Source organism: Rhinolophus sinicus, chromosome 1 (genome assembly GCF_057876585.1).
Source record: "Rhinolophus sinicus isolate RSI-liver-muscle chromosome 1, RSI-T2T, whole genome shotgun sequence".
NCBI classification, from domain to species: Eukaryota; Metazoa; Chordata; class Mammalia; order Chiroptera; family Rhinolophidae; genus Rhinolophus; species Rhinolophus sinicus.
Genome location: NC_142501.1, coordinates 148,141,650 through 148,166,624, shown reverse-complemented (window position 1 = coordinate 148,166,624; position 24,975 = coordinate 148,141,650). Strand labels below are relative to the sequence as shown.

Below are 24,975 nucleotides of genomic sequence, written 5' to 3'. Positions count from 1 at the left end.
CACTTGAAACCTATGTAATTTTACTATCTATTGTCACCCCAATAAATTTTAATTAAAAAAAGAGGATTAAAAGATATGTTTAGCTGTGCACACTTCAATGAGTAGATAGAAATCATTAGAATTACATAATTCTCTAAAATTAAAATACTCAATATTAGCTTAATGATACATTATGCTAGGGAGGACTTGTTGTTTACTTCATGCTTATTTCTTCTATTGGGTGCATTTAATCACATTGGGTAACATTGTCCCAAATGTACCTGTCTCAGTCTTTAATTCCTTCCGACTTTGTTGATATTTAAATATTTTAAAGATTTTAATAGGAAAACTTCAAATCACTTTCATATAAAATACTTAAGAAGGTTTAATTAAACAGGAGAACTCAAGATTGACTAGGGCTATTTCACAAACTTTCCCCACAATATACGCATTGTATAACTTTACCTATGTTACCTTTTGTCTCACACATCTCAGGTACTTTGTTCCTACTGAAAAGAATGAAACCCTAAAGGCTCAGTGAGCTTTACCTCATTTTATTTTCCCCAAGGTCACATTAATAGAAAACTTTGTTAATATTCTATCTCTCTTTCCTCTCACCAACCATTATTGACAATGATAAAACAACAGCAGCAATAACAATAAAATGTGATTACTTTTAATGGGAATAACATATTCTAATGAGACCTGAATGATGTTGAACTCATGATAACAAAACTCTTTGCATCATTAAAGACAAAATTAGTTAATAGACTGGAATTTGTAAAATGGAAATATCTGGCCACAAATAAATAACTGTAAATATTGGGAGAGAAAAATCTTACTGGAATCCACAATATGGTCTGAGATTTACAGAGGTGACCTGGAGGGTATTTGATGAGATTGAGAAGACTATCCAGAGAGATGAGCAGCGGAGAATTGAAACTCAGGAAGGGGTATCTGATAAGGAAATTTAGGATTAAATATTGTGTAATGAAAATCTCTTCTGGGTCGAAGCTGATATTCTCTGGGAAATTGCCTGCCCTGTCCTCTTTCCTCTCACTCACTCTCCTCATCTGGTGTGGCTGAGGAAGTTAGAGGAGTTGTGGAGGGAGCTAAAACAAAACAGTAGCCCATTTAATATTTTATTTATAGTGGGTAAACAAAGAATGTCTGGTCTAAGAGTTATAAACATTGTACTCTGAAGTAACAGATAGGGCTTCACACAGGAAGAGAAGCAAACTTGTGAATATCCCAGTAAATAATAAGGTGAAGTAGTTGAATATTTTAGTCTTCCAGCTTTAGACTCCCTTTTCAGCTCATATATAAAGTTCATACATAAAAGTAGAAAACTGATTAATTGCCCCAGAAAAAGGGAGATTTTCAATTGCACCCTGGCTTCACCAAAACAAACAGAGAAACAGTGACAGCTTGAAATCCTTTCTCCTTTGTTGCTTCATTTACCATCTGAAAATTTGTGGAAATGCAATGTTAACTTAATCTTAAAACAGTAAGAGTTATTATCATAACTCCCTAGAGCTCATCTAGACCCGAAACAAGCTTCTCTTTCAATTTAGGAAATTCACACATGCCAAATTTTACTGGAGATATCTTACTTGGGGATATCTAACATGAATAAAGGCAGATTTTTAATTTTTATGACCAGCAAGGCCAACATCATGCATTTCCCTTAAAAAAAAATTTGTGTTTTTACTATTATTTAAACTACATTTTCCACTTCTTCGTTGACTTTTCAGATAGTATATATCCTAGGCCTCGATGTGCAGAAGCAAGGGTTCTGAAATGGGAAAGATAACGTAAATACTCATATTGCTTAGCAAAAGTAGCATATTCCTGAAAGAAAGAACCCAGGGTCTGTGAGACTCGGCAGTGTTCAGTGACGCATAGTTGATGATCCCAGTAGGCTTCTGGCTGAGGTGCTCATGTAAAGATGTGGAAAAGATGGGTCAGCAACTGACAACAAGAACTACCAAACTTCTGAACCAAATAAACAAGAAGTTTATATGTATTTGCAAGCAATGATGAAAACAAATAGAAAAAGATGGAGAGGCTAATAGGAGGAAAATTATTTCTGAAATCAGAACACCATACTGTGCTAAATTATCTTTTCTGCTTGTTGCGTAATGCATTTTAAATCAATAGTTCTAGTGTACACTTATATATAAAATTTTCAGTACGTGTATTTTACTTTTTAACATTGTAGAGAAAGCTATTGTAGCAGAAAATTGCAAATGATTCAGAAATGGAAAAGAACAGATGAGAAATTCTAAAAACCTGACAAAAATAGGGTGCGAGGGTTTTGGTAGGGAGGTATCAAAATAACTTTTGTGAAGAGAAACATTAATTTTGCAGCATGTGTATCATTCATGCTGTGGTATTTGAAAACATTTTTTTCCTAAATCTTTGACTTTTTCAATTGACCATGGTGCTGCCATGCATACTATTTTCTCTAGGTTAAATGCAAATTCTGAAGAAGTGTAACTCTTTCTCTGAAGATTCTTACTATTTTCCACAAAGAGCCTAACTCTGCCACAGAGCCTCTGTCTCATTGCTTTCCCTGACACTCTACAAGGTTTATTTTCGGTGTTTCCAAATGCTTGTGCTAATAAAGGCTTTTCAATCAAGATTGAAGAATGAGGAATTATTAAGGAAGAGAGAGGTAAACCTTTATTCTCTATCAAGCAATTATTAAGTTTCATAGTTGATTATTCAATCATTTCTTTTTAAGCAGCATGTTGTGTGTTTGTCACCTGTGGGTAAGGCGTGTTTATGTGTGCGCACACACATTTGTGTGTTCACTCTATGGTTATAGCTATATGATACCAAACTTACTATGAGAGATGTAGAAAGTCTGCCAAATAACTGTTGTATAATATCTAGAGACCAGTTTTCCTTCTCTTGTCAAAATGATGTTAATCAGTCAAATCATTTTTTTTTCCTCTCTGATCAATTGGCCTATTAAGGCTGTTAAATTTATTCAAAAGGCTCTGTTCTTCTATCTCAAAGATCTGATTAATTAGTAGTTTTTTCTCTCTTAGAACACCATTAGCTTCCTTTGTCTAGAATCATTATACTTCACAAACATCCACGTTTAATTTCCTTCAGTCTATTTATCTTAGAAACTAAGACTTCAAAGTAATCAGGATGATGGATTCCTTCGTGGTTTAACCAGTGAGAACATGTGTATGGGGCCATGCTCAAGCCGATCCTTTTGTCTTTAGCCATGTCTTTGTACACAAAAGAGCCAGCTGGGAATAAAACCTGTAGTTCACTCACAAATAATATTGTTATGTGGCCACAGCTTCAGACAATCTTCTAAATGCCAGCTATATTTTGGCAATCAAAACAGAATGGGTACCCATCCAAATTTGTATACTCTTAAAGATAACATTTTTGATATTCAATACAATGCAAATGTTTGCCAATGTTGAGAATTTGGATTCAAACATATCATTTGAAACCCACAAAAAGATTTTTCATAAAAAAAAAGAAGAAAAAAGCTCGCCATTGAAATAGAAGATTAGAGGATATGACAGAGAGATTCACAATGATGAGGACAAAAAATATGTACAGAGAGAAGAGAATGGAAAAAAAATAGTGCACAGTTATAAAGCCTTTTATTTAAGATGTAATATATTGAATACTTTATATACAATCAACATTATAGAAACCATTAGCTCTACAAAAATCATAAATATAAGCTTAAGGTGAGTGCAACAAAATTTGAGAAAAACATTTAATAAAAATACTCAATTAAGAAGATTTGGGTCCAAGATAGGGGATTAGGTAAATGCTATACCTAATGCATCCCGGGATCACACCAAAATTGCAAATAAATTATAGAATGATCAACCTCAAGAATCATCTGAAGACAAGTTGAACAGAACCCCTATAACTAAGGATATAAAGAAGAGGCCACATCGAGACTGGAAGGAGAGGTGGAGACACAAAACAGGCTAACCTCAAACCCACAGATAGTGGTTGAACACCTGAAGAGACACCTCAGTGGCAGAGGTCCATCCTAAAATGGAAGGGGTCCCAGCACCTCATCAGGCTCCCCGACACAGGGGTCTTGTGCCAGGAAGAAGAGCAACCACAACATCTGGCAGTGAAAATCAATGAGGACTTCATCAGCTTGTCCTGGTGAGACAAAAGGCAGCTGGAAACCCAGATGCCCTCTTAAAGAACCCACATGCAGATTCACTTACTTGCAAACACTAACCTGGTCTCCAGTGGAATGGCAGCAACTCCAGAGGCACCAGAGACATATGGGAAAGACTAGATTGTGTGGCTTCAGATCGAGGGCTGGAGGAACCATTGTCCATGTGTGGAGACTGCCTTACATGTAGCCTATGGGAGGGCACCATCTTTTCTATGTTGAATTCTACCCCAAAGGGCCAAACCTGAGACCACATTGGTCTGGTAAGATCTTCTTGTGCGCACCACCTTGGTGATGTCCTGGGTCCCTGCTCCACACAGCTAGGACTGTATTGCCCAAAGCACTCTCACTTACTGAGTGGCCGGCCCTGCCCCTCAAGTTGCAGAAGGCTTTTATAGCAGCAGACAGCCCACAGTGTCCCAGTGAACATTTGGTGGTGGGCAGTGAGCCACAGCCTGTGCTGCAGCTTCTCTTGGGCAGCTCCTGGGGACCTGTGGGCCTCAGGTGAGTGGTGGCTGGCTGCAGTGTTCTCAGGGCATTATTGCAAAGGGGTCATGGGCCTGGCACCAGTACCAGAACAAAAACTGCATTAACATTGTGAAACCCCTGTTAGCTCCCTGAACCCCACCCCGCCCACATAGAACTGCATTGCCCGGGGGATACTGGGCAGCTGGCCCCACCTTTTAAGTCATGGAAGCCTTTTGCAGCAGCAGATGGCCTATGGCTACCCAGCAAACTTTTGGTGGTGGGCAGTGAGCCAAACCTTGTACCACAGATTCTCTTGGGCAGCTCTCAGGGATCTGAGGGCCCATAGCAAGTGGTGGCTGGCTATAATGTTCTCAGGGCATTTTGTGAAGTGGTCATAGGCCAGGCACTGACCCAAGGATAGTGGGGGCTGGCTGCAGTATTCTCAGGGTGTATCATAGGTCAGGTACTGGCCTATGTGAAGTGATCATAGGTCAGGCACTGGCTCAAGAATTAAATCTGCATTAACCTCTTAAAAACCACCAGTCACACCTCATGACTCCCTGGGATCCTGCCCCACCCAGTTAGTCCTGCATCACCGAAGGCACTGTAAAAACCAGGTCAAGTAGCCCAGCTCAAGCACCTAAGGAAGCTCTTTCAACAACTGTACTTAATGGCAGCCAGCAGGTGGCAAAAGGCCTGGGGGGCTCTGGTCTTTTTGCTATGTTGCCCCACGACCAATACTGATGGCAGACAATCTCGGTTCACATCATAGCCACCATGACATGCCTCCAGGTTCAGCACAGGTAACAGTCAACCACATATAGCTTTGTAGCTCCAGGTAGCCATGGCCTGGTCACAAGCAAGGCTGAAATTTGCCTGCACAGGAGCCCCTCCTAAGAGACACCAGAAACAACACACCCAGAGTCCAGCTTCAGACGACATCAGAGCACTACCTGGTTAGCCCACAAATGGCACATCCAAAGGGTGGTCTCAACAGAATACCCCTCTGAGGGTTCACCCCCCCCACAGCGCCCACAATGGCTGTGGGCATAGCTAATTTTCACAGTCAGTAAGCCTGAGTGTCAGTCCCACCTACTGATGCACAAAAAGCAATCAAGACCCAACTACATCATGAGAAAACACATAACACATTCAAGGGACACTCCTGGAACACATACACAGAAGATCAAAGAGATTCTGCCATTGGACCACATAGTACACATACAATATAAGGTCACCTAGAAAAGACTGAGAGGCATAGGAGGTCTACTAATACATAAAAGCAAACACAGAGAGGCAGCCAGAATGAGGAAACAAAGAACCATGTCCCAAATAAAAGAACAAACGAAAACTCCAAAAACAGAAAAGAACTAAACAAACTGGAAGCAAGCAACCTACAAGTTACAGAGTTCAAAACACTGGTTATAAGGATGCTCAAGACACTTAGTGAAAATTTTAACAGAGAGATAGGAAACATACAAAAGGACATAGGAACCATAAAAAAGAACAAATCGGAAGTGAAAAATATAATAAATGAAATGAAATATACACTAGAAGGAATCCACAGTAGATTAGATGAAGCGGGGGATTGAATCAGTGATTTAGAAGACAAGGTAGCAGAGAACACTCAACTGGAAGAACAAAAAGAATAAAAACAACAAAGATAGTTTTAGAGACCTGTGGGGCATCATCAAGTGTAAGAACATTCATATCATAGAAGTAGTGGAAGAAGAAGAAAGGGAACAAGGGATCAAGAACCTATTTGAAGAAAACTTCTCTAACCTGGTAAAGGAAATAGACATACGAGGTCTGACAATTAAGTTTGCGAACTTGTTGCAATGATGGTGCTAACCTTTTTTGATATCAGAGGGATTCTTCATTATGAATTTGTATCAACTGAACGAACAGTTAACCAAGTTTACTATATGCAAGTGCTGAAAAAGCTACGTGAAAAAGTTAGACAACCTGAACTTTTCACCAACAATTCATGGCTCTTGCACCACGACAATGCACCAGCTCACACAGCACTGTGAGGGAGTTTTTAGCCAGTAAACAAACAACTGTACTGGAACACCCTCCCTACTCACCGGATCTGGCCCCCAATGACTTCTTTCTTTACCCGAATATAAAGGAAATATTGAAAGGAAGACATTTTGAAAGGAAGAAATTCAGGACATCAAGGGTAATACGACGATAGCTCTGATGGCTATTCCAGACAAAGAGTGGCTTTGAAGAGTTGACCAGGCATCAGTGCATAGCTTCCCAAGGAGAGTACTTTGAAGATGACTGTAGTGATATTCAGCAATGAAGTATGTAGCACTTTTTGTAGCATGAGTTTGCGAACATAATTGTCCTACCGCGCACGCGCATGTGTGTGTGCACGATGTAAAGTACAGCAGAGGGACTATAGTCAATAGTATTGTAATAGCTATGTATGGTGTCAGATGGGTACTAGGCTTGTTGAGGCTATCATTATGTAGTTTTGTACACCTGAAACTAATAAAAACATAGCATCACCATATGACCCAGTAATCCCTCTTCTGGGTATCTACCAAAAAAAATCTGTAAATATTTATCTGTAAAGATATATATACTCCTATGTTCATTGCAGCGGCCAAGACATAGAAACAGCCAAAGTGTCCTTCAATAAATGACTAGAAAAACAGGATGTGGTACATATATACAGTGGAATATTACCTGGCCATAAAAAGATGAAATCCTTTCATTTGTGACAACAACATGGATGGATCTTGAGATTATGCTAAGTGAAATAAGTCAGACAGAAAAAAATTTCATTCATATGTGGCATTTAAAACTGAAAGCAACACATGAACAAGACAAACAAACAAACATCATAGACACAGACAACAATTTAGTGGTTACCAGAGGGTAAGGTGTGAGGAGGGTGTTAGAAGAGGGAAAAGGGGGTCAAGTATGTGGTGATAGAAAAATAACTGATTCATGGTGGTGAGCGCACAATGTAATATATAGATGATGTATTATAGAAAAGTACATGTGAAACCTATGTAATTTTACTAACAAATGTCACCCCAATAAATTTAATAAATTATTTTTTAAAAGTCAATTAAACAATCAATTATAAGGATGTGAACTAAGGGCTGATTTGTGTAGCAAAAGGTGTTTAAAACGTTTTGGGTATGAGATAAGTATGAGAGCTTCTGTGGCAGGAGAAAGGTTATGACAAATGTTGAACCGAGATGAATGATATTTGTAGAACGGTACAATTTGACTAGGTTATGGGGAAATTAGATGGATTCTAAGTGAGGGAACAAAGGAAGAGTACTAGGCATGTATATTTGTTTCCTATGTCTGCTGTAAAAAAAAATATCATAAAACACATGACTTAAAATACCAGAAGTGTATTCTGTCATCGTTCTTGTGGCCAGAAGTCTGGAATTAGTATTGCTGGGCCAAAAGGTGTCAGTAGGGCACACTTCCCTCAGGAATTTCTAAGGGACAATCCTTTTATTCCCTCTTATAGCTTTCGGTGCTACTGGCATCCTTGGCTTTTGCACAAATCAGTATAATGTCTGCCTCCAACGTCACATTTACTTCTGTTCTGTTTGTATTCAATCACCCCCTTCCCTTCTCTCATATAGACACTCGTGATTGCATTTAGAGTCCACCTAGATAATACAGGATAACTTCTCCAGGATCCTTAATCACATCAGCAAAGATCTTTTTTTCCCACATATGGTAACATATAGAGGTTCCAGGGTTTGAAAATCAAATCCCCAGAATTTGGGGGCCATTATTCAGCCTATCTTAGCATGACAAATCTGTGAGACAGCGGTGGGGCTGAGCTAAATTGACAACTGAAGGAGGTGTTTAAGAGGAAAGGGAAGCTGTTAAAATGGATAAGAAACTAGGATTATTTTTAAAATGACCTGGAAAGCCAAAGTAATTTATACTTACTACTGTAATAGGTGATCTCCCAATCTATTTTGTCCTTAAAATCCCTTTTAGAATAACACATCATTCTGCAAATCTTCCCTAGTATTTTTAACTTCCTAATTTCTGAGTGCTTTTTTCTAAGTGTATCACATATATTCACTTATTTAATCCCTCAAATAACTCAATGAGTGAAATACTGATGTATACCCTATTTTACATAGCAGGCAACATAAAGAGGGAAGTAACTTGCTCAATGTCACACAGTTATTAGATGAAAGAGCCAGTATTTTGGCAAGGCACTTTGATGCAGAACCCTTGCTTAATAATTTAGTAGCTTAGTACCACCACAGTAAACTGTATTCCTAATGTATTTAATATGGTACCTGGAATATAGTACATGCTCAATAAATGATAGCTAATTTTTTTAAACTTTTGGCTTTTCGTCCATGTATGTATTTACCTTTGGGCAATTAGTAATTCCTTCTAAGTCTCATTTTCTTCATTAATGTGATTAAAATAATGAATTTCATTGTTTCCTCCTTAATCACAAATTATATGATGACACCATTATATTATGTTTATATAATTATGTGCCAAAAGGTAATTTGAGTTTTTTAAATAAATTAAGCAATGACAATTCTCTTTAATCTACATACTGTCAGAGTATGTACACTTGTAAATTAGGCGTGAAACTCGAAGTAATTACAGTTATATAAAGTAACTTTCACTTTCCTTTAGAGCACACTATTTAGCATACTTAGTATTTGTCTGTACTCAAGTACCCCCTATCTTTTAAGATAATTAATTCAAGAAAATGATCCTAGATAATGGCACCTTCATATATGAATAACTTGACCTTTAGGTATTTTGTGTTTGAAAGAGTGCATTTTGATACATCAAAGTAATTCAATCCACTGGAACATTACTCCTATTCAGTCTAAACTATTCAGTCAAAATAGTTTGGTGATTTTTTTCCCAGTCTAATTATAATTAAATTGAACAAGTGTTTATTGGAATTTACTCTGTCAAGTACTATAAAAACTGTAGAAGATGCAAGTTGATTTTGCTCTAATCCAATGATGTGAGAGTAATCTATCCAATAATAATGGGCTAGGATCATGGTGTTATCAACACAGGTGCTTGTATTTTGTGGCCCTGCAATATCTATGGCACAGCCCTCATTTATGTGGTCCAAAGTTATTCGTTGCCATACCTGCACTCTTAAAGATGAAGAAGGGGAAGGATGGTGGATCTGTTATCTTAGGACTAAATCCTAAAATGTTTACTCACTAATACCTCTCATATTCCATTGGCCAGCACTTTATATGGACACACTTAGTTGCAAGGAAGATTGAAGAATGTAGACTTACAGTTGGCTGCTATGTACCAAGCTAGAATTTCTATTTCTTACAGAAAAACAGGGAGACAGATACTGAGTGAAAACTAGGAGCTTCTCCCACAACAATTGTCACATTTTATTGAAGGTGGTATTTCTTGATAATTCAAAGTCTCTGACACTCAGGAGCTAGCCTGTTTCACTTGATAATTAGATGACACCTTGAAGTTTTTGCCAGCAGCTCAGAACCAAACCGTTGTGGAAATATTGACTGCTCACTTCCGCTGAAGTGAAATGGGGTTGGTGTTAAGTTGGAAAGGAAGGAGTGTAAGTTTCATCCTTTTCTGTGACAGAGATTTTGAGCCATAGTAATATGTGTAATAAACTCATTTGGACTCCGAGGAAAAGTTTTCTTATTATTTTATAGAATAAGAAAAACATAAACAGGGATGTCTTACAATTTATGGAAATTTTTATACGACTTTTTTCAAATATTTTCTGTTCTCACTTTCTGGTGTTCTTGATTTTATTGTACCAGTTGCTTAAATATAAGATTGAAAAAAACAACAGAAAACAGTTTTTAATACAATCGGGAACTAAAGAGAAATATAATACATGTGATTGTGAAGGTCTCTGTCACCATATTGTGGAGTTTCCAAGGGTCTCCCATACCCAAGACATAGAAAGGTAGGTGTATTCCCATCTGAGATGTCACCTGCTATGTAAATATATGCATATATTTTAGTCCACGCAGATCTAAATAATGTCTGTCATGTGATCCAGTTTAAGATCTTAAACTAAAAACCCAATTCTAAAAATTAAAATAATAATGGCAAAATAAATGGAAAAGAAAATCCATCAGCCTCAGCATGCTGGCCTTGTGATTTGTTAGGGTTTTGTGGTATCTGGCAATACCCCAGGTACAAACCAAAACTAAAGCGGAAGTTGTGCTCTTGTTACTTGTAACAGTAGCCAGAATGATCTTTTAAAAATTGCCGTCTTCTCATGTCACTTTGATAAAAAACAATGAAGTCCCATTCCCTTCAATAAAAGCCAGTATTCCTCTGGGCTTCCAAACACTGCATGCTCTAGTCTCCTCCTTTGACTTCATCTTTCCTCCTAGCTTAGTTAACTGCAGCCATTGCTCTTCCAGCTGTTTCTGAAACACACTGATTCCTGGAATTCTGCCTCAAAACACTTGCAATTGCCTCTGTCTGGAATATTCTTCTCCCAGATGTCTACAGCACTTGCTCCCTCACTTCACATGTCTCTGCGGAAAACGTCACCACATCAGATAGACATTCCCTGACTAGTATCTTTTAAAAATACATTCCTGTCACTCTGCCCACCTAGGCTGATTTATTATTTTCCTTCTTAGCATTTAATTCTTTCTCTTTTGTCCCATTAGACTATAATTCCCATGAGAGGAGGGAATTTCTATCTTCAATTTCATTGCTGAATCTATGATGCTTAAAGAGTACATAATTATTTGTGGTCCCTCAATAAACATGTATTAAATAAAACAATAAAATAATGTGGTAGAATTTCTACTGGAAAGAAACAGGCTGTTGTCAGACATAGCTTCCCTTGATACTGAAGCCAACCAGTGGATTTGGTGGATTTGTTAGAAAAATGCAAGACTTCACCCAGTCAACTAACATTTTCACCTTTAACTTGGCTTTGTGTTATCTCATAGAAGGCTTTACCTGTTAATTGTTTCATCTGGCCTAACAGTGACATATGTAATCTATTGCATTTGTATTTTTTTCAAGTATGATGGGAAGCTGAATTAAATTTTTCCATTCTATACTGATAAAAGGGAGAGCTTTGTCTCTAAGACCGCTATCTTTACAGAAAAAAACAGTCCAGTAACTGTCAGTCATATACAGATAAGGAAGTGCTATGATAAATGGAGTACCCTGATAAGGAGAAGTGGCTAGATCTATAATACTTGCAAAGAACTGTCCTGTGACAGTATCTCACTGATTAGAGAAAAAACCCATTCTCCTGACTATTCACAGCCCAACCTTATTCATTTTAATCTGTAATGCATAACCAAAGCCGTGGGATACAAAAAGCCAGTATCAGAGGGTTACACTTTTTTTTTTTTTAAACAATGTACCTCCACTGACAGAGAGCAAAGGAAAATAGAGCTATTTCTGCAGCAATAGAATTCACAGGAATATCAGTTGCAGTTTCCCTCGGGACATACTCCCAGAGAATTGCAAGATATCATTTCAGTAAGGGATCAAAGTAATTCCAGAAGGTATAGAAAAGCCAGACAACCTCCTGATTCATTTGTCAAAGTGCCTGCAGCACCCATATGAAGTCAGGTGAAACAGCAATAAATATTTGCAAAGTAAATTAATCTGTACCCAGAGCATTTTAATAAATAAAAGGTCAAAAGAACAGGGTTCAGAGCTCTTAGCTCTTGCCAAATTCCATGAGTGAGATTTGGTTGCAAAGAAGAAACAAAATAACATAAAGGAAATAAAAATATAAAGAGGTGCTGAAGAAAATCTGGCTTATTCATTTTACATGCATACTTTGAATTCAATTTGAATCATGAAATGGTCACATAATGTAAACTGCAGCATGTAATTAGTAACCAAAACATACACATGAAGTTTCCCTTTTGATTAGTAGTGGAAGAATAAAAAAATAAAATAAAATAAAAAGCTTAGTACCAGAAGAGTTGAATGTTTATTTTTCTAAATTACAATGGGTAGTTAGAGGAACTTGCAATTGGAGAAAGAATTCTTCTAGGAACAAGCTAAGATAATTTCTTTGTTTCTGTGTCTCACCTGTCTCCAAATTGACTAAATTCACGTTATCTAAAAGTTTACTGAATAACGTAACAAAAATATTTATTCTGAAGCAGTGTTTTCATATTTTTTATTTATTTCTTTTCATTAACAAATCAAAAGAGTTTCCATGATGTAAATTAGAGTTTTGCATTAATGTTAATAACTTAAGAGATTACAATAGAATTTCTATAGCCTGAGAAATTTCCCCTGTGGCTGCTCATATTCTACATTTATAACTTTAAGAAACCACGAAACAAAAAAATGGAGCCCTGTGAATGGTTAAAAGCAAACACAGCTTCAGGCTATGTTATCTAGATTTGTACTGGATATCATCACTTGTGCCAGGTTGCTTATCGTGTGATAAACTGAATTTGGTACTTGTGCCCTTTTCATTCCTTTTTTTTTTTTTTTAACATGATTGACTTAAGTCAAGGTTGCCCAAAGCTTAAAGGCATTCTCAATTCTCTCCTTTACACCACCAAATCACTCAAACAATTGTTTTTTTTGTTTTTGTTTTTTCATATTTGTAAAATCTGCTTGCTCCTTTTTGTTCATGTCTAATACTATCGCATTAATTGAAGTTCTCATCATTTCTCATCAGGACCATAACAGTAGTCCTCCTTAATTATCCTTGTCCCTGGTTGTGCTATACTCAAATCAGTGGTGTACCTGGAGGGCGGTGTATTAAAAAAACCTCTAAAATCTACTAATGTCAGAGCTTGATATCTTTCAATACCTGCCTATTACAAAGGTGAAGTCCTTTAGCATAACATTTAAGTCTCTATGACTCGAGCCTATGCTCTCTCTTTTTCAGCCCTCTTAGGTCTCCTTGCCCCATTCACTGAATTGCTTTGGCTCCATAAACATACGATGCTGTTTCTTGCCCTCTGGACTCTTGATTGCTTGTTTTTGGGTGTGTGTTCCCTGTGTAAAGTGAGGATAAAAATGATACCTACCTCATAAAACTTTGTTGAGTGACTATTAGGTAATATATGTGTTTGCCACAAGATAAATACTACACTAATAGATTGGCTCTGCTTACTTTACTCTCGTTCAAAGCATTTTTTTTTTATCATAGATCTCAACAGTAAGTTTAAATCACTTAATTATGAGACTATTCCAATATTGATTTTACTGTAGTTAATGTATTTTTTGCATTTAATTTGCATTAATTTGTTTTTGTTTTTGTTTTAATTCTTCACTTTTGAGAAGAACCTAACAAAACAAACTTTTAATTCATGGATATTGGTAATTTAAACTTGTCCTATTTTGATAAGCTCCAGGAAAAATTGCCTGTTTTATTCATTCATCATGGGATATCCTAAAGAAAAGTGCAAAGAATCTGCAGAGAAGAAGGACATATCTAAAACAGAGAATAAATAAATAAATAAATAAATAAATAAATAAATAAATAGGACTTACCCTGAAGGCAGAATTATTGATAGTATTATTTTTTTCAAGTAAATCAGTTTCAAGCCTACTCCATTCCTGCTGCAGCTGCTCAGGGATTTTCTCTTTAGTGTTTTATGCCTTCCTATATATATACTTCATAAAAACCTTTGTTGATGAAAGACTTTTGAAAAATTACTTGTCTTAATATATGTAAATAATCTCATCTTTCCAAATATGTGCACACATGCACACCCACTTAACACACTTAAACACAAACACTACAACTGTGTTTTTGGAGACATGGAGCTATAGGATGGAGACGCGACATGAACCAGTATTCCTGCACTGAATCCTATTTTTGGCTTTCCTTGCCTCCAGCTCACAAATGTCAGCTATGAGATCTAATCATTTTGTCTAGAGCCTGTCAGCCGAGTCCTGGTGGAGTGATTCAACACCAGACTCCTTCCTTTGTATTGAAAGCAATTTCCTAGTAAAGGTCACATATTTACAGGTACTTCAGCTTTGCTACTATCCAAAATTCCCATTTCTACATTCTTTTCTATTTCCTTAGGTCATAGAAGCCATAATTACTAACACCATCACAGTTGGATATACATTTTGCTTGTCTGAAAGAATTGATCCCAGCTGTCCCAGTATTTGTCCTGTTCTTTTATTCCTGTTACCTCAGAATTTTCTGTGCCTCTCCTAAGCAGACCTTGAACCTCAGGTTATGACATCCATTTTATATCAAATTATAGTCAGTTTCTCTCTCTCTCTCTCTCTCTCTCTCTCTCTCTCTCTCTCTCTCTGTCTCTCTCTTTCTTTCTCTCTCCACACACAATGCACAATGACTACGTAATATGTAATATTTAATTTTTGTTTCACATTATGTTTTCATACTATGATAGTCTCAAAATAGGAAGAAATCATAGAATTACATGTAGTTATATTTGGACTTTTTATTTTTAATACATTATCCTCATTTCTCTTGACATTCACTCATTCACTTAAGGCATATATCTCTTGTACCATGCACACGCTGAAAAAACTTCTGGCATAGCACACCTTTTAAATTTTGTCCTATCACTTATATATTTCTAGGAAAAATTGATTATTCACTCAAAACTTAGCTCTGTAGCATGATCAAACTAAACAATAGTATAGATCATTAAAGGAAAATTTAGAAACATGCTTTTTTCAGGTAAAAATAGTTTCTTGATATATATATAATTTTTCTTGCAGGAGACTGGCAAACCATGATTAAAAGCATGATTGTGTTTGGGTGGAAAATTGAGTTATAGTTACTATCAAACTCAAGGAAAAACCTTTCCTAATACAAAAGTTTCCCCAAAAGACCTCTCTCTATTAATTCTGAACACAAGACAAGAAGTAAGATCAATTGGCTGGTTTTAAATCAGGCTACCAACTACCTAGATGGATTACATAAAGAAGAGCAACAAAATAAAACACATATACCCTGTAAAGTACATTCTTAAGGAATAGACTTCGTGTAATTAAAACAAGTAATCCTATATTTCTAACAACTTTTTCCAAAACAGTGCCTTCTTAGAAAGTTCATTTTTTGAAGTCACAAAAATTTAGTTATCCATTAAGTGTACATATTCTCATAGACTCTTTAATATACCATTTTAAAGGAAATTATTTTTTCTCCCAGAATAACTGTATGTGATGACTTACACCAAAGACTTTGAAATATAAAATATGAAAAACAATGTTAACATGAAGTAACAATTAGATTGAAAGGATTTATACATTTTGTGGGAGATTTTATCTACTATTTTCAAATTTCACTTCAGAAATACTATGCATTTATTAAATATGTATTTTATGTCAAATACTACATCACTTGCTTTATTTCAATTGTTTTAATTAATATTCCTTGGGAAGAAAAATAAATCATATTCTTTCATTCACATTCATTTTTCATAGATATTTGTTAAGGTTTTAATATTCACCAGGAACTATATATTGCAAAGACAAAGAGGTGGAATAGATTTTTCAGCATTCTAAATTGGGGCTACAGTTTAAACATTTGTCATATTAAAACACACAAAGATGATGAACAGAGGAAAAGGTAAAAAATGCACAGCTCACTGAAATGAAGAGGTGATATATTCTAAAAGATACTATTAACGAAACGTGTATAAGGTCTTTTAATATCCAAATGTTAAAATCACCGGACTTTCTCTTTTTTGAGACAAATGAGGGATATTTATAAGATCTACATAGAACATAGGTTTTGGTTTCAGTGATAACACTTCTTTCTATTAATAAAGTTATTTAGTACTGCCAGAATTTGCATTTTTTACTTTTAATCCAAAATTTTATACTCAGTTATTTAAATAGACTAAAATATGTTGGTTATTTTAGAAGCAATATACCTAATATATACATTTACATCATCATTGTTAGGGCTCCATCAACTATAATATGTTTTGTTGGATTCTGTTTTTTATTAATTCAAAATAAACTATATAATATTTTCTCTGCAGGGAAAACTAACCACATATTTTCTAAAGCAGCCTTTCGGAAATAAGTTAGAAAACTAAATAAAAATATAAAATCATTATGTTTAAGCTTCAGTTACAATTGTATTTTTCTCACCACCAACAAAAGCAAAAAAGGAATCCATTTTATCTAAGTTTTTTATTTATCTAGATAATCTTCATAATAATCTTCATCATGGAACATGATAGACTTCTATGAAAACCATATGAGTTTCTATTATGGAAAATTAGAGTAGCCAAATGACAGCTGTTGACTTTTCTTGTGAATTTGTCATATGCCATTGACTTGCTCACCTATTTTATTGAAAATATTATAATTTCTGAAATTATCACAATCAAGCTTGTAATTACTATGATGAATTGCCTCCTGTTTGTGTAGTTTAAACGCCTCATCAGAAATTAGGAAACATATCAAAAAGAAAGAAGATCAATTAGCAATAAGAAGCTTGTCAACAATGGAAATATTATAAATATGTCTACTAAAGGGCCAAGATTAGCTAAGTCGAAATTTCAAAAATGACTTAGACATTTTCCCTAAACACATAGCCAAGTTTATGAAGGAAGTGCAGCTAACTATGAAATAATATGTGACAAGCACTTTCATAAAAAAATATCTTTTTTTTTCTATTATCAGAAAGTATGTATTCATCAAATTATTTGCTGGGATTGAAATTTTTAGCAAAAAGCTAAAATAAAAGGAATGTGTATATATATATATATATATATATATATATATATATACATTCCTTTTATTTTAGCTTTAATATATATATATAAACATTATATATATAAACTATATATATATGTATATATAAACATTAGCGCTATTAATTTAAGGTTTACCAATAATTTTAGTACTCACAAAAATAGTTAAATTCCCAATTACTTCATTTTTTCCTTGAGACATGAAAAGGAATATGTATTATGATTATTTTGGTCTTTTAATTTTCTGTTAAACATTCTTATTTTCTAAGAGGAAACTTTTGTTGTTACCAGAGTTCATATTTTCAATTTTAATGCTTGATACTGAGAGGCATTTCTCCTATAATACACAATCTCTTTTTGACCAAATAATAATGTGTGAGTGCATTTTATCCTTATATTAAATAAAAATCATTTTCACCGTATTCTTTCAGCTGAAAACACTCTAAAAATAAACTTTCTAAAGACTTCTTCAGATAGACTATGGCAGATTTAGAGAAAATATAGAGTATTTCTGTTCATTTAGTCACAAAAATATTTCCCTTTAAGATGTGAAAAAAAAATCAATTGAACTGAAAGCTTATGTAAAATTATTTTGATTATGTTGCTGTTAGGCATTGGCTACCTCTGTTGTTATTATTAATAGAAACCATCTAACTTATGCTGATCAGTTCTATTTGATATAATTTATAACAGATGTGTGTGTGTGTGTGTGTGTGCGTGTGTCTGTGCGTGTGCACTCTTATTTGTGGAGTAGTTGCTAAATGCTGTTTTAGGATTATTCCTGGCATTGCAGGATATATGCCCACATACATACACAATTAAATATTTCCTCATAGCATAGAGACGTGGAAGAAAGCAGTATCGATAAGCATTGAGGCAGTCTGAGCCGAGGGTGGAGATGTAAGATTGGGATAGATCTGTCTAAGTAAAAAGGAAATTAGAACAACATAAGTCAACCAAACAATATATGTTTTGCTTAATATAATATACGTATATCTGAAAGACTTGTGGAAAATAGGTTTAGCTAAATATGGATAAGTACATGCTTTAAGCCTGAAAGTGGGACAAGATTTCACTATGATAGGCAAATCAATAGTAAAAACACAACATTGGATAATTCTGAAGTTAACTTGCCAATACTCAGGTTGAATAAAAAAAATTTAGCTAGATGTTAGCAGTTGGTTCTCAAGAATCCTAGTATCATTAATTTGTCTACATTAAGCAGAAACATTGTAGCTGTCTTACTCTTTGACTAGATAGAAGTAAAAAACAAAATACAATATGAACATTCTTTCATAAAAGCCAGTTATGACCAGATACTTTACATTTTCAGTAAATACCAAATTACCTTCAAGAAAATATGTAAGTGGAAACAAGAAGCTAGCAATTATGCATAGTAAATGAGAAATCAGTAGAAAGTAACTTGATCCATTTTAGATTTATTTATATCATTTATAAATCTCCCCCTTTTCCCTCAAATCATCAAGTTATAATATTTATATTGTCTAAGAAGAAACATATACAGAGTACAATTCTGCTAGTTGCAGACTACTAAATTTTACAGATGAATTTTTCTACAGGTATCATTTGCACAGAAGAACAATTTTACAACCTTCTGCACATCTCTCTATTTCTCAGTTCACTTTATTTGCCCAAATCTTACATTAAAAATACACAATATTATTAAATGTATTTATTTATTAACTTAGTCCATCAGACTGCTATAACAAAATATCATAGACTGGGTGTCTTTTATTTATTATTATTACTTTTTTTATTAGTGGGTGGCTTTTAAATACCAAATTTTATTTCTTACAGTTCTGATGTTTGGAAGTCCAGGATCAGGGAGCCAGCATGGTTGGGTTCTTTTGAAGGCCCGTTTCCAGGTTGCAGACTACAACTTGTGTCTTTACATGGTGAAAGGGAGTGAGAAATCTCTCTACAGACTCTGATAATGTTACTACTCTCATTCATCGGGGCTCCTTCCTTATGATATAACTACCTCCCAAAGTCCCTGCCTCCTAATAATATAACCTTAGTGATTAAGTTAACATATGCATTTTGTGGGGAAGCAAACACTTAGGCCATAGCATTTATATACTTATCTGTTGACAATGGCCAGAGTAGTCTTCTTTTTTGGACTGTTTGATTCAGTCAGCTGATATTTTGTTTTCAGTCTGACAAAATGTCTTGGATTCAGGGTAAAAATGCTCTAAAAATTGTATCAATTAAAGGCACTTCACTGAACTACCGAACAAATTTCTGATCATCTAGATCTGTGTTGCTCACTGAATATGCAATAGAAAGGAAACTTTTGGAAGAGGACTAAAATTGTTAGCAGCTTTGTTGAATAACATGATTTAGCTAAAGCTACTTGATAAATCATTGGAATCAGGAATTGAATAGCAAATGCCTCAAGTTTACAATTAATTCAATAGTCATTCTAGTGATCAAAAAAGGAATTATGAAAGAGAATGTAAATATATGAATTTAAAAATATCAGTTATTTAAATAGATGATAAATTCACAAGTATGACATTCTAGCTTTAGGCCAGGAACTGAGTACTCATTTAAGAATGAGAGGACATTTGTATTTGAGTGAAACATTCTGAAATCTGAATCATTTGTGACTATCTTCAAGTCATTTTAGAATGTATCTTCATATTATTTTGTATTGATGTTAACTTTATAATGGCTTTTACTTATTGTTAAATTTTAGGCTAAATATTACACAAGATTTTTAGACTCAAGTATCTGCATAATTACCTATGTGTTTATACCCACTCTTAATTTGCAGAAATAATTGAAATAAAAGTTAATTGGAATTCAAATCCAATATTTAAAATATTATACCAACCAAAATTATATATGCATAAGTTTACCTAATTGAACATTGGTAAGACTGAGGCATATTACTGAAGCTTAATGTTTCCTGTTATTGCCATTACCTGATGCTAATGCCTACACTTTTATCCATGGGTAAAATGCAAAAAAAAAAAAAAAAAAAAAAATCATATAACAAAGGTCAGATTCTGCCTCTGTACATAAATATAATTGACCACTGAGTTGACCATCAACTCAAAATCAAAAAGGTGGTTTAATTTATAATCTCTGGGGAGACTTATTTGACAGGCTGCAGACCAATTCACAGCTATTCAATGATATTTCTGACACTTGTACAATATTTAATTTGTGATTAATTAAATAACTTGTCATGCCCCAGGAGAATATGTTGCTGAGGCATTAACAACTTTATTTTAATGCAGGAGTTTTGTGGATTTTATTGGTTGGTTGATTGGTTTTTACATTGAGATGGGAATGAGGCCTTAAGAAAACTGAAATCTGATAGAAAACAAAAAAAAACCACTAGATTATTGAAGGAGAATTCTGAATGCACAATCTTGAGAAAATAAAATATGTAAAAATAAAGATAATCATTATATGAAAATAATTTAAGATACACTATTGTTTTGATTGTTGTAATAGTAACAAAACTTGAAGTAGCCCATAATTTGCCAATGGCTGAAAGGAAAGAAAAACAACACTTTTTTACATTTTTATGAATTTCCATCACAAAATTCATAACAAATCTCAAACGCAAGCACTCATGGATAAACATTTGTGAAGCTTATTTATAATAGATTTTTGTTTGTCTCACTTTGCTTTGTTTTCAATGTATTTGTGCCAGTTATATTGCCACAAAGGCTTGTTTTTGTTTCCTTAAGAAAATGTTAAATTAGATTAAAAAAAACAAAAACAAAAACCTGTTAAAATTGCAAGAAAATAAGCAAGAAAAGATTATAGGCTTGATGAAGTTGCTGCTCTTATATTTTTCTTTTATGATTCAATGTGATTTTAATATGTATTAAGTAAAAGAAAGAATATATTTTAGCCTGCATTAGGAGAAATGGATAAAGTTCTATAAATGTATGTGTACATTTTCAACAATGTATTACAAGAAATTAATATGACCTTTCTCATTCTTTAAATATAGATGTGCTGACCAAAATGGTAGCCATGAGGTATATGTATGTACATTTAAACTTAAATTAATAAATAAAATTCTACTAAAATGTATTTCTCCAGTCGCACTAGCCACATTTCAAATATTTCATAGTTGCACATAGGTAGTGGCTATTGTTTAGAAAATTTTCATCTGGACAGATATAGAAAGTGACTTTGAAAAACATTGCACTTATGAATTGAATTATACAAAACTCTCATATTTCCCACTTTTAAATACCTATTACTTTATTTTTCCTATCACCCATTCTAAGTGGATAGGAACACAAGCTAGGTATTTTCGAGGGAGGAGGGAAAGTGAATATATTTGTCTTTTTTTTTTTTTTTTTTCAATTCTTGGTGGCAATAACACCATATAACTATCTACAATAAATAGTACACATGACTTGTCTTTGTTTCTTTAAAAAAAAATTGTAAACTTTGTGAGTATGTTAATACTGATTTAAATCTCTCCATATATTTCTGGCAGTGAGAGTTTTGCTCTCTCCCTACACCCCATTAAAATTATAATAAAGGGGTTATTAAAACAAAAACAAACAAACAAAAAAAGACTTAGACCCACAAGGTTGGAGACGAAGAGAACAGAGCAAGAGATGATAATCACAAGATTTTGGTATATGGCATGTAGATAGATGAAATGACGTAGACCTGACACAGTCTATAATTCACTAATAAGGAGAATGGAGAAACAACATAACCAGAATCCACAGAATCTGCAGGACAGAGTACCAGTGTTTGGGCTGAAACATTTACGCATGAAAATAATTACAGGGCCATGTGGGAGGAGAGCTCAACTCAGGAAGGATGGCACCCACCCGCAGGCTGCACAGGAAGAAGATTCTACATAAGTACTATAGTGACTATCCTTCCAGTCCTCATCATGAGGCCACACAACTCAGTCTCTCCCTATGTGTCTCTGGTGCCTTCTGAGGCACCAACTCCCCGCCGGAGCCCAGGGAGTCTTCTGGTGATTCTGAAACCTCTGATTTTCATATCCTCCCCAATCCCCCCATTAGAAGACTACCAATCCACTCTTAGTTGGCTGACACCTCTAAATTCCTTGTTAAAATTCCTGAAGAATCAAGTGATAAGAATCCAGAAACTTTCAATAGGTCTAGTTTCAATAAGTTCTTGACCTTGAATGCTGGGAACCAACAGGAGAGAGACCAAGGGACATTGGTTTATCCTTCAGAGATCAGTGGAAAGATTTCCCAAAGAAGGGGATTTAAAGCAAATGAACCCCAAGGAATGCCACAAAGTGACCTCTTCGAAGCTGAATATGTCTTCATTGTGGGCTTTGAAAGGGAAGATGAAGCTACAAGCAGGAAAGGTGAACAAATCCCCCCAAGGGGAATGGGCACCACAGCTACTCAGCCAAAGTCTCTAGCAATATCCTCCAGTCTGATGTTGTGTGCCCCAAAACACAGGGGCAAAGCCCCAGGCCCTATCACATCCTGAAATGCTTCACGGGATGGTTCCTTAGCAAAAACATGGGCAGGAACTAGATGAACCAGCCAAGGCTGAAATTCAACAAAGGACAACACATTAGACCCACCTCTGGAACATTCTTCTGATTCTCCTTCAAGTTTCCCACAGACATTGTTGGGTTCTCACATTATCAAAACTCCTACAACTCTTCTTACAGCAGCTGATCAAGAAACCAAATATGCAAACCTCTTCTCACCATTCTCTACAGTATCTGAAAGTCAGCTGATTAAACCTGGAGTGATTTGCTGGCAAATGATTTTGGAAAGTTGGTGCTAATCAATTGCTAGATTTAACTTTTTGTTGTTGTTGTTTTTTCCCAGTATGGGTGTTCCCTTTAGCAGTACAATAGTACAGCAGTGGAAGTAAAGAAGAAAAAAAAAAGTTTCTTGCAAGCATACAACATTTCTCCCACCACAGGAGAGATTTAGGTACAGCTTCTTGCACCACTGTTAGAGCCTTTAATGTTGATAACAGTAGTAGTGTGCCCCTATATTTAGCAGCCAAATAAAGAAGAATGATGGATAAATAGACCAAAAAAAAAAAAAAAAAATAGAAAAAGAAAGTAATCACAATTGAGAATTGTCTCCACTTTGATCGAAGCTTACAAGATATATCAAAACCAGTAAAAGAGTACTTAGTGTTTTGTTTTTCAAGTAAAAATATTATAGATTAAAGAGAAGAAACTATGGAAATGGTTATATATATATATATATATATATATATATATATATATATATATATATGTGTGTGTGTATATATATATATATATATATATATATATATACATATATATATATATATATACTTTCATACATAATGTATATGAAAATACAACTCTAATAAATATGCCAGGTAGATACAAAATACAATGCTGATAGCATGGAAATGTATATATTTTTTGAAAAATAATATCTAAATGTTATTAAGGACAAATATGACCTAGAAATTGATTAAAGTACATGAATATATACCTAGAATCATTCTGTTGTTTTTAATGTTCCAATAATCAACACAGATGTCTTGCTTTAATATTCATGGCAATATATTTTTATTTTATAGAACATAATTTTATATTGAAAAATATGTCCAATATAGTAAAATGTTATATTAATCCATATTACAAAGTGGTAAGTTTCAGTAATTTTAGTGTTCTTTTAATTCTTGATTAGGTCCCAGATCAGCCTATACATTTTTGATTATCCTTCCTCTAATACATAGAGCTCACAGCGTGTACTATATGTACTGGTTGGCAGCTCTGTCCCAGGGCATACTTGGATAGTTGGATGACCTTCTGAAGAAGGCTAATTGCATGTAAGTTCATTTATCCTGATTGTCTGTAAAAGTAAATGGTTGACCTGTGCCTTAGGCTAGCCCTTTGCAGTAACAGATGTTTCAGCTAAGGGTCTGGCTGATGTTATATAGCTGGAGATTCAAGATTATTGTTGCCAGGAATAATGTTACTATTTGAGCGAAGACCTGTAATCGATACATCTCCCTAGTTAGTGAAAAGTGTATGGCTGTGGTTGGAACAGATTGATTGGAAAGAACCCTAAGTTCTATCTGACTCTTCAGCTATAAGTTTATTTTTAATTTATCCATTTAAAAAATTATCACTAAGGTCCATATGTATAAAATTTATCACTTTCATATGGATTAGGTATTGTTATCTCACACTAGACTGTTTTGATGAAAAACCAAATTTACAAATCATTTACAACGTATGACTTATATTCTTGTCATAATTAACAAGAATATAGTCTCTTCACTATGTAAGGTCTCTTCATTATGTAAGGCAGGGGACAGGAAAACCATAGCAAGATCAGGGCTTTCCAAAGGAAAATGATTCTCAATCCATTCAAGATTAAAACTCATAAATCCATCCAGCACCATAGAGCATAAAGGGGATAACTTTGACCAGAAAATATCGCCATCACATATACATTTTCAAATTTCCTGATAGTAAAGCTGAGTGTAATTTTTTAGCTTATTCTGTAATGCAACCATGTAATTGGATCTAAGGGGATTTAGATTATTGTGGGTTAGGCAAATGGTAGAGGTTATTGAAGACCTCTGGGAAGAAGCAGAATAAACAATTCCTATCAAATTAGGTATTAGATATGTCCAAGACATCGTGGATTCTACTTTAGCCATGGTGCT

The 24,975-nt window shown here is 34.7% G+C and overlaps 1 pseudogene; it reads left to right on the top strand.

Moving 5' to 3' along the window:
• Positions 1-21,315: 21,315 nt before the first annotated feature.
• Positions 21,316-23,094, top strand: LOC109453736 (muscular LMNA-interacting protein pseudogene; annotated as a pseudogene).
• The last annotated feature ends 1,881 nt before the right edge of the window (positions 23,095-24,975 follow it).